We start from the raw sequence: 10,081 nt of genomic DNA on the forward strand, positions 1-10,081 counted from the left end.
TCTTCTCCCTTGATGGTCCTTCTACTAACTTTTTTAGCCTGAAATTGATCAAGCATTCAATTAAAATGTATTGGTAATTTCTGGTGGAAAATTTGACCTGGGTGATAGAAACAATGCTGGATATCACATGATAAAACATTTCAAGACCAACCACTTCTTAATTGCAAATACCTTTTCCAACAACATAAATGGCAATTATACACTGGACTTCACCAGATAACCTCACAGGAATCAAATTGGTTACATCCGTGGGAAGAGATGATGGAGAAACTCAGTATCATCAGCTGAGACAAGGCCAGGAGCTGATAGTGGAAATTGTTCATAGCAAGTTCAGGTTGAAGCTGAAGAAAATTAAAACAAGTCCACAGTAGCCAAAATACAATCTTGAGTATAACTCACTTAAATTTAGAAACCATTTCAAAAACAGCTTTGAACACTAATGAATGAAGACCAGACAAGCTGTGGGTTGACATCAAGAACATCTTACATGAAGAAAGCAAAATGTCATTAAAAAGACAGGAAAAAAGGAAAATAATAAAATGGATATTAGAAGAGACTGTGAGACTTACTCTTGAACTCAGAGAAGTTTAAGTGACTAGAAGAAATGAAGTAAAAGAGCTTGATAGAACATTACAAAGGGCAGCTTGAGAAGAGAAAATGATAATGAAATGTGCAAAGACATGGAATCAAGTCTTGAGTTGCAATACTGAAGGATTCTATGGGCAAAATATTGAATGATACAGGAAGCATCAAAAGAAAACAAAAGGAATAAACAAAATCACAGTACCAAGACTAATTATTTGAAGAGGTGATAGATAATCAAAAACTGATGGTATGTATTAAAGGAAGAAGGCCAAACTCTATTGGAGGCAAAAGACAAGGCTACAGGAGTTGTTGAACACCAAAAGAAATACTTCAACTAATTGATGCATAGCTGGAAGCACTTACTGGTCAATGCAAGAAATTTAGAGGACAGCTACCTACCCATCTGACTGGAAGAGACCCACTGATGTGCCCATGCCAAAGAAAGTTGGCCCAACAGCATGCAGAAATTATCCAACAATACCATTAGTATCACATGCAAGTAAAAATTTACTGAAGATAATAAACATTTGCAGCAGTACATTATTGAAAGTGAGCTGCCAGAAATTCAAGCTGGATTTAGAAGAGGACATGGAATCAAGGATATTATTGCTGATGGCAGCTGGATCTTGGATGAAAGCAGAGAATACCAGAAAGACATTTACTTGTGTTTTACTGACCATGCAAAGGCCTTCAACTGTGTGGATCATAACAAATTATGGTTAACATGGTGAAAAATGGGAATTCTAGAAACTATGTATAGACCAAGTGACAGTTGTTCGAACTGAACAAGGGAATACTGAATAGTTTAAAATCAGGAAAGGTGTGCATCAGGGTTATGTCCTTCCACCATACTTATTCTATCTGTACACTTAGCAAATTACCTGAGAAATTATACTATATGAAGAAGAACTCAACATCAGGATTGGATGAAGGCTCATTAACAACCTGCAATATATGGATGGTATAACTTGTTGCCAAAAGAGAAGAGGACTTGAAATACTTACTGATGAAGATTAAAGACTACAGCCTTCAGAATGAATGACAACTCAGTGTAAAGAAAACGAAAATTCTCACAACTGGACCATTAGACAACTTAATAAACAGAGAAAAGATTGAAGTAGTCAAAGATTTAATTTTGCTTGAATACATAATCAATGCTCAAGAAATCAAATGAGTTATTGCATTAGGCAAATCGACTACAAAGGACCTCTTTAAAGTGTTCAGAAGCAAAGATGTCACTTTGAGGACAAAGGAGGGCCTGATACAAACAATCCATGATATTTTCAGTAATGTCATATACATGTGAAAGCTGGACAATGAATAAGGAAGACTGGAGAAAAATGGATACATTTGAATTATAGCGTTAGAGAAAAATATTGACTATACGATGGAGCCCTGCTGGTGCTATGGGTTAGGTGTGAGACCCCTAACTGCAAGGTCAGAGGTTGCAATTTACCAGCTGCTCCACAGGAGAAAGATGAGGCTGTTTACTCCCATAAAAATCGACTGTCCGAGAATCCTATATAGGGTCACTATGACTCAGAATCAACTTGATAGCAGTGCATTTGATTTCATTTTGCCAAAAGAATGAACAAATCTGTCTTGGGAAGAATTATAACTAGAATGCTCCTTAGAAGAGAGAATGACAACACTTTGTCTTACGTACTTTGGACATGTTATCAGGAGAGACCAGTCCCTGGAGAAGGATATCCTGCTTGGTAAAATAGAGGCTCAGAGAAAAAGAGGAAGATCCTCAATGAGATGGATTGACAGAATGGCAGCAACAAAGCTCTCAAACATAACAATTGTGAGGATGGCATAGGACCAGGCAGTGTTTTGTTCTGTTGTACCTAGGGTTGATATGAGCTGGAACTAATTTGATGGCATATAACAATAATATAAAACAAAAGCAAAACTTTGTTGATTTCTCTTGTAAAAGCAATTCTATATTCTGCAAAGCAGTTTAGTTGAATTTAGTGTGCTGAGGAGATGGGACAGAAGTATCCTGCACCTTGATTCACAAGTCATGAAGCCAGCAGAGGGTCCCTTTGGTCTCCTGAGTCCCAGAGAGAACCAGATCACACTCCCTGGCAGTCTATCATCACCATTTGGAACTTCTGTTCTCTTGATAGAACAGAGAGTGATTTGTGGGAGAAGCTGGGTTCTATGAAGAAAAACGTGGCATCAGGATTGGAGGAAGACTCATTAACAACCTGCAATATGCAGATTATACAACCTTGCTTGCTGAAAGTAATGAAGACTTAAGACATTTACTGATGTAGATCAAAGATCACAGCCTTGAGTATGGATTACATTTCAATGTAAAGAAAACAAAAATCCTCACCACTGGACCAATCAACAACATTCTTATCAATGGAGAAAACATTGAAGTTGTCAACGACTTCATTCTTCTTGGATCAACTATCAACAATCATGGAAGCAGCAGTCAAGAAGTCAAACATATTGCATTAGGCAAATCTGCTGCACAAGACTTTTTTTAAGTGTTGAAGAGCAAAGATGTCAGCGTGAGGACTAAGGTACGCCTCGTCCAAGCCATGGTATTTTCAATAACCTCATATGCATGTGAAAGCTGGACAGTGAATAAGGAAGACCGTAGAATTGATGCATTTGAGTTATGATGTTGGAGGAGAATATTGAAAGTGCCATGGGCTGCCAAAAAAAACAACAGATCCATTTTGGAAGAAGTGCAGCCAGAATGCTCCTTAGAGGCCAAGATGGCCAAAGTTCATCTCTCATACTTCGGACATATTGTCAGGAGGGACCAGTCACTGGAGAAGGATGTCATGTTTGTTAAGTGGAGGGTCAGAGAAAAAGAGGAAGACCCCCAATGAGATGGATTGGCCAAGTGGCAGCATCGATGGACATAAGCGTGGCAACAGTAGTGAGGTTGGCCCAGGATCGGGCAGTGTTTCGTTCTGCTGTGCATAAGATCGCTATGGGTCGGTACTGACTCGATGGCACCTAACAACATCAACAACAAGGTAGGGGGGAAAGGAATCTTGGTGGAACTGCTGGTTAGGTTTGAGCTGTTAACTTCAACGTTGCCTGTTCAAATCCACTAGCTGCTCTATGGGAGAGAGAGAGGATGCTGTTTATTCATGTAAAGATTTAGTCTTTATTTATATATATGGGGTCTGGCACTGTGGGTTAATGTGCTGGACAGCAAAATCAGTTCAAACTGCAAGATCGGAGTTCAAGCTCACCAATCAGAACCTACTTGGCAACACCTATCAGCAACAACAGCTTCTTAGGGAGGGAATGAACAATTTACACTGCATCAATCAATTCATCAACATGTGTTCGGTAAGCACATAATCTGTGAACATCTCTATGCAGTATGTTGTTGTGGGTAAGTACCATCAAGTCTGTTGCCATTTACCCTGTGTAGAGTTTCCAAGGAGAAGCTGGTGGTTTTGAACCCCTGACTCTGTGGTTTATTGTCCAGTGCATATCCTACAGTGCCACCACAGAAGTCTAAGCTAAGAATTCTTTTCTTCTGGGATTTAAAGATCTCCACACCCAAAAGAGCGGTGAGTGATCCATGTTGTAGCAGGCAAGAACATAGGAGTAATACACTGCTGGTATCCAGAGCCTGACTAGTGGGTAAAGCAGAGTCAGGGGAAGGCCATCAGCTTTCCCGTTTCCAGCTAATCAATCAGTAGGCATTTAGTCATTCTGACTCATGGTGTTCCCACGTGTGTCCCAGTAGAATTGTGCAATATAGGGATTTCTTTCTTTATTTTTCTTAAGGGAAAGAGTTCCTATTTTATGCATATAATAGCCTAAGGTGAGCTCAGGAACCCATGTTCATAGGTTTTCAATGGCTGATTTTTCAGTAGATCACCAGGCCTTTTATCCTTTCCCATTTTGTTGTTTTTGTTGAATGCTGTTGAGTCAGTTCCAACTCATAGCTACCCTGTAGAGGATTTTTGAGGAGCAACTGGTGGGTTTGAACTGCTGACCTTGTGGTTCACAATCCAGTGCTAGTCCTACAACAAGTTTGGTAGTGTAGTGGGTTAATCATTAGGTTGCTAACCTCAAAGTCAGCAGTTTCAAACCTACCAGCCATGCCTCAGAAATCTGACACTGGGTAGCTATAGAGTTGTAACACACCCAAGGACACTTAGCAGCAAAAATAATGATCCACCCAAGTCAACTCTGCTAGTAGCTCTGCACAGCTGGAAATAAAACCCAGTTAATTGTCTAATTCCACGAATAAGAGTAACTCAGGTGATGATGACGGCGGTAGTGTTGGTGGTGTTGGCGTTGGTGGTAATAAGGAAGGGTAAAAGATGAGAAAGGCAGTTCTAAGTGCTCTCTTCTCTAAACTAAGGAAATTCCTTTTACACCTCTCATTGGTATTGTTTGTTCTGGCTGAAGAAGACATGTGAGTAGCTTCAAGGGACTAAAACTGAATACAGAAAAAAAAAAAGAGAGAGAGAGAGACAGCGGGGGAAAAAAAAGGACTAAGTATTCCAATATGATCTCAGCACATATGGGACTTCTGAGAACTCCATGCAATGAATGTAAGTGAAGAATTTTCATTGTAACCCACAACTAAGGTTAAAAAAATCAGGAGCTTCACTAAATGCGTCTGGCAAGCATTTCGTCTTCTCTTAAATAAAATAAATTCCCTTAATAAAGCCAATGGAGGCAGGGTTAGTGGTGGGGGTGTGGGTGCAGAGGGTGTGTATGATTTATTGCAGAGCAAGGAGAAGGCCTTGATGGCTCTGAACTATCTATTTAGAACTGCTGGTTCTAAAACCAAGTTGTACATTGGTTTCTCTTTTTGTGCCAATCTTACATTTAAAAAAAATAGAACTTTTATGAATATCATCATTAAGGCTATAAGCACAGGGAAGTATAAGTTAATTCTACAGTAAAGTGATTATTAAATCCATTAGTCATATACAGGGAATCCATAATTAACTTATTCTCCAGCATCAAGTAAATGATTCTACTGTGTGCTTTAAGAAAGCAATTGTTCACTAATATGCAAAATACAGCAGAACTATTAGATCATAAAGCTATGCAATCTTATAATTAAATTATAAATTTTACATATTTTAATAATGTGCTTTATATACTTTAATTGTTTTCTACGCAAGATTAAAAGGAGGTGCCACGGTTTTTCTCAGACATATTATATCTTGACCTGAACTGTGCAATACTTAATAATAATTGATGAGTATCTACCAGGGATGACAGCAGTCTTTCAGTAGCATCAAATATTTCTTTGGATTATTGCCGAGGACTAAAATGAGGATATGCATTAGTCTTAAGTGGAGTCGCAGCTATACCCTTGGGCTTTCTTTTGTTTTCTCTCCTTTTGCTGTTATAACAACCACAGACATCCACGTTCTCTCCTCCTAAGCCTGGAGAATGGGCTACCCCCATTCACACTGCCTTGTCTGCACATGTGGGTAAAGGCAACACACACATTAAATACTCTACGGGGGACTTATGCACCCACATGAGCAATCTATTGTTATTATTGTATTTTGGATTAAATAATGATGCCATTCTTTTCCATGTGTGCAATTAAATGAGTTTGAAAGACCTGGGAAATACCACCCATCTGTGCTGCGGGGGTTGCCTCTGTAACCTTCTGTTTTTAAAATCCTGATTGCTGCAGAGGGAACTGGGGTGCTGGTTTCCTTCCCACCTCCTTCAGAGTGAGCCAATCTTTCTCTCAGGTGGTTACAGGATTCCAGGCTGCTTTCCAGTTTTCAGAAGTAACATTGGACTGAGGAGGCCCTCCACACCAGTCAAATAAGCAGTTCATTCTTTCCTTTCCTGTTTGACACTTAGGGAGGGCTTAGGGCCCAACTCTGAACTCAATTTTGGAGGTGCAAATATAGAAAAGATGAGCCTTCTCCACTCAGCCCAGGGAGGTGAGAAGGCCACTGAGGCCTGCGCAGGATGCTAAGACACACCAAGGAGGAGCACTCAGAAGGGTCTAAGGAGGAGGGGTGCTTTTAGTCTGAGTCTGGATGATAAATAGGAGTCATCCAGCTTAAACATAGGGAAAGGGGTTGGGCAATCCAGATGGAGAGGGTAATGAGTGAGCGTTAGACCTGAATATGGCTACAGTGTGGTTGCAAGGGAGTGGAGATGGCAGGACTCGGTGTTGGAACTGGAAGGTCAGCAGGAGTCCCGACCTTGGAGGGCTTTGCAAATCAGGTTAAGGGGTTTGGCTTTTATCCTGAAGCTGAAGGGAACTACTGAAGAATTCTCCACTGGGGAATGGTGGGATCAGTTTTGTTGCTTATTATTATGATTATTTTAAATAGACTTGATTTTTCAGAGCAGTTTTAAGGTTATAGGAAAAATGGTTCCGAAAGTACCAAGAACCCATTGGTATCCAGAGGATTCTGACTCATGGTGACCCCATGTATTGCATAGTAGAACTGCTCGAGAGGATTTTCTTGGCTGTAATCATTACAGAAACAGATGACTTTAGGTTGGTAATCCAGTACAAATCTTTTGTGTCATCCAATACAGAATTTCCGTATACTGTTACCTCCCTACCTCGCTATTCTTTTTATTGTTCACAACTTCTATTCCTATGGACTCCTGGTATGGTGATATAGGATAAGCACTGGACTTTAAACCACAAGGTCAGTGGTTCAGACCCACCAGCTACTCCTTGGAAACCCTACACAGGGTACTTACTATGAATCAGAACCAACTCAATGGCACGTAACAACAACAACAACATTTCTATGAGACATTTTTTGATTAACTAATACTGTTACATTATTGTTAACTAAAACCTATAGTAACATGAGAGTTTACTCTTTGGGTTGTATAGGTCTATGGGATTTAATACCACAGGATCTTCTGGCACGATTTTTCTGTAAACCTAAAGAAAAAAAAAACCAACGGTTTCAGTTGAGATTATCACACATTTATGATCTATCACATTGTACACATTTATGATGTAACTGTCATAGTTCACACCCTGGAACAACAAAAAAAGTGAAATGTTAAACAATAAACAATCCCTACTCTTAGGAGTCCTAGGATGGCTCTGTGGGATAAAGCAGTGGACTGCAAGGTCATTTTGAACCATAAGGTTGGCGATTCAAACTCACCAACTACAGCTTGGAATTGACTCAACGACACTTAACAACAACAACAACAACTCTTAGAAGAAGAAGCCTTGGTAGCGTAGCTGCTAACTGGAAGGTCAGTAGTTCAAATCTACCAGTCTCTCCGTGTAAGAAAGGTGAGACTCTGCTCCTGTGAAGATTTACAGTCTCAGAAATCCTATAGAGTTGCTATGAGTCGGTACCAACTTGATGACACACAACTACCACCATCACTCTTGCAAGGGCATTCTTTTGATGACGTCACACTGTTTAAGGCAATGTTTCTCAAAGTGTAGACCACAGGCTTTCCAGCAGTATTTCTGGCGATGAACAAAACTACAATGAACCAGGTGCCTGAATGCCGACAACAGAATGAGCTGAGCCCAGGAAACCCTTTCTGGAGAGATGAGGCCTCAGCCCAGCTTTAGGTCTAGGTCTGGACTGCAGAATGCGGTGGAAAAAGAAAGACATGCCACAGTGATCTTCCTAAAGAATCCATCACATCCATTACACTGCCAGTAAGGGAGCTGCTGAGGGAGGGCTATGCACTTGACAAGAGGAAAACGCCTGAAGAACCGAGACCCTCCCAAGCATCCTTACTTGGACTCCTCTACTCGGTGGCTACCCACAGCAAACTTGACTTTCCAGAACTGGCTGACAGAGCAAGAGTCTGTTTAATTTGTGAGTTATGGACACAAAATCATTCTCTGTGGCAGCTTTGATATTGGCAGATGGGAGATTTCGCTCTGTCCTGTTTATATAACAGCAGTTGATAGATAGTGACTTCATAGTTGGATATTTATGAGAGGTTTCATTTCAAATAATATAGTTTTGGCCTGTGGCAATGCTAAGGCAAAGGCTCTTACCCATTATTACTGAGAAGCTAAATCTTTAGGATACTGTAACTGTAACTGCAGGGTCCGTTTCATCTACCCAGAAGAATTGGAAAAGTTAATATTTTTTCAAAGCAATGAAAGCTTTATTATAAAAAGTCTCATTAGGAAGTTATCTATCCCTAAAACATACAGACAATCAGAAGGTCAGGTTGGAAAAAAGGCAACTTTTCATACTTCTTTGGGCTTATGACTTCTATTACATAACAAGGTAATTAAAAAGAGGAGTCGGGTGAGTCTCCTGCTTTCCATTACAGAACCTGAACTCTCTGCAGTGCCCTCCAGCCAGGTTCTTGTTCTGAGGTAAGCTGGTGAAGGCCAATCTAGCCCCCAGTTGCTATGGTAGGTATTAATGTCTTCTGTGACTTAAGAGTTGCTCTGAAAACTGTCATCGAATAGTAGAAGTCCTCTGTTTCTTCAGCTGTGAAAGACTCCCCCTACTTAATACCAATTGGGGTATTTTCCAGAGTCACTAGTTGGTACAAATGATTAATGCACTTGGCTGCTAAGTGAAAGTTAAGGGGTTGGAGACCACCCATAGAAAGGCCTGGCTATCTACTCCCCCAAAATCAATCTGGAGAGATCCCTGGGTGTCAGTTAATGCAAATGGTTTGCTCTCAGCTGGTAGCCAAAAGTTTGGTAGTTTAAACCCAACCGGCAGCACTGTGGGTGAAACAGTCCTGATTAACTGCTTCCATAAAGATTGTTGGTAGGTGCTGTCATGTTGATCCCGATTCATACTGACCAAGGCTTGTACATCTTTGTGGGAGCAGAAATCCTCATCTTTCTCCTACAGAATGGCTGGTGGACTTGAACCTCCAACCTTTTGGTTCACAGTGCAGTGCTTGTGAATCAAATCCTATGGAGGCACCACACTTTTTTCTAAAAGATTACAGCCAAGAAGGCCAGCAGTTTAAACCCACCAGTTGTTCCTTGGAAACTCTTACACAGGGTTACTATGAGTCAGACCAACTTGACATCGCTTAGCAACAACAACAGCTGGGAAAATCCTATAGAACAGTTCTGCTTTTTAACAGAGTGGTCTCTCCAAAGGCACAAATCAAAGACAAAAATCAACAACAAATCAAAATAAGAATCAGTCATTGGAAACCTGCAGCACACTGTTCTACTCACACACAGAGGGTCCGTCATGAGTCAGAGTTGGCTTGACAGTTTGGGCTACTTTCTGGGTTCTGTGGATGTCCGATCTTTGTGATGTGATGGAGAATCCTTAGCAGCAGAGGAAGTTACCTGAATCCTGCAAAGATGGGCGTGTTGGGGCCGTAGAAGGACACTAAAGATGAGCACTGAGGATGAGCAAAGAAGTGAGGTGTCAGAATATGTGTTTTCAAGACATGTTGGATGGCACCCAAGGACAAAGTCACAGGGGGATACAGAATAAAAGTTAACATGGTTGCAGAAAAATTGAGCTTTAACTTTTTTTGGGGGTGGGGATGAAGGGAGGGGTTAGGGGGGGTTGAGGAAATT

This window comes from Chrysochloris asiatica, unplaced genomic scaffold (genome assembly GCF_000296735.1).
Source record: "Chrysochloris asiatica unplaced genomic scaffold, ChrAsi1.0 scaffold00071, whole genome shotgun sequence".
NCBI lineage: Eukaryota > Metazoa > Chordata > Mammalia > Afrosoricida > Chrysochloridae > Chrysochloris > Chrysochloris asiatica.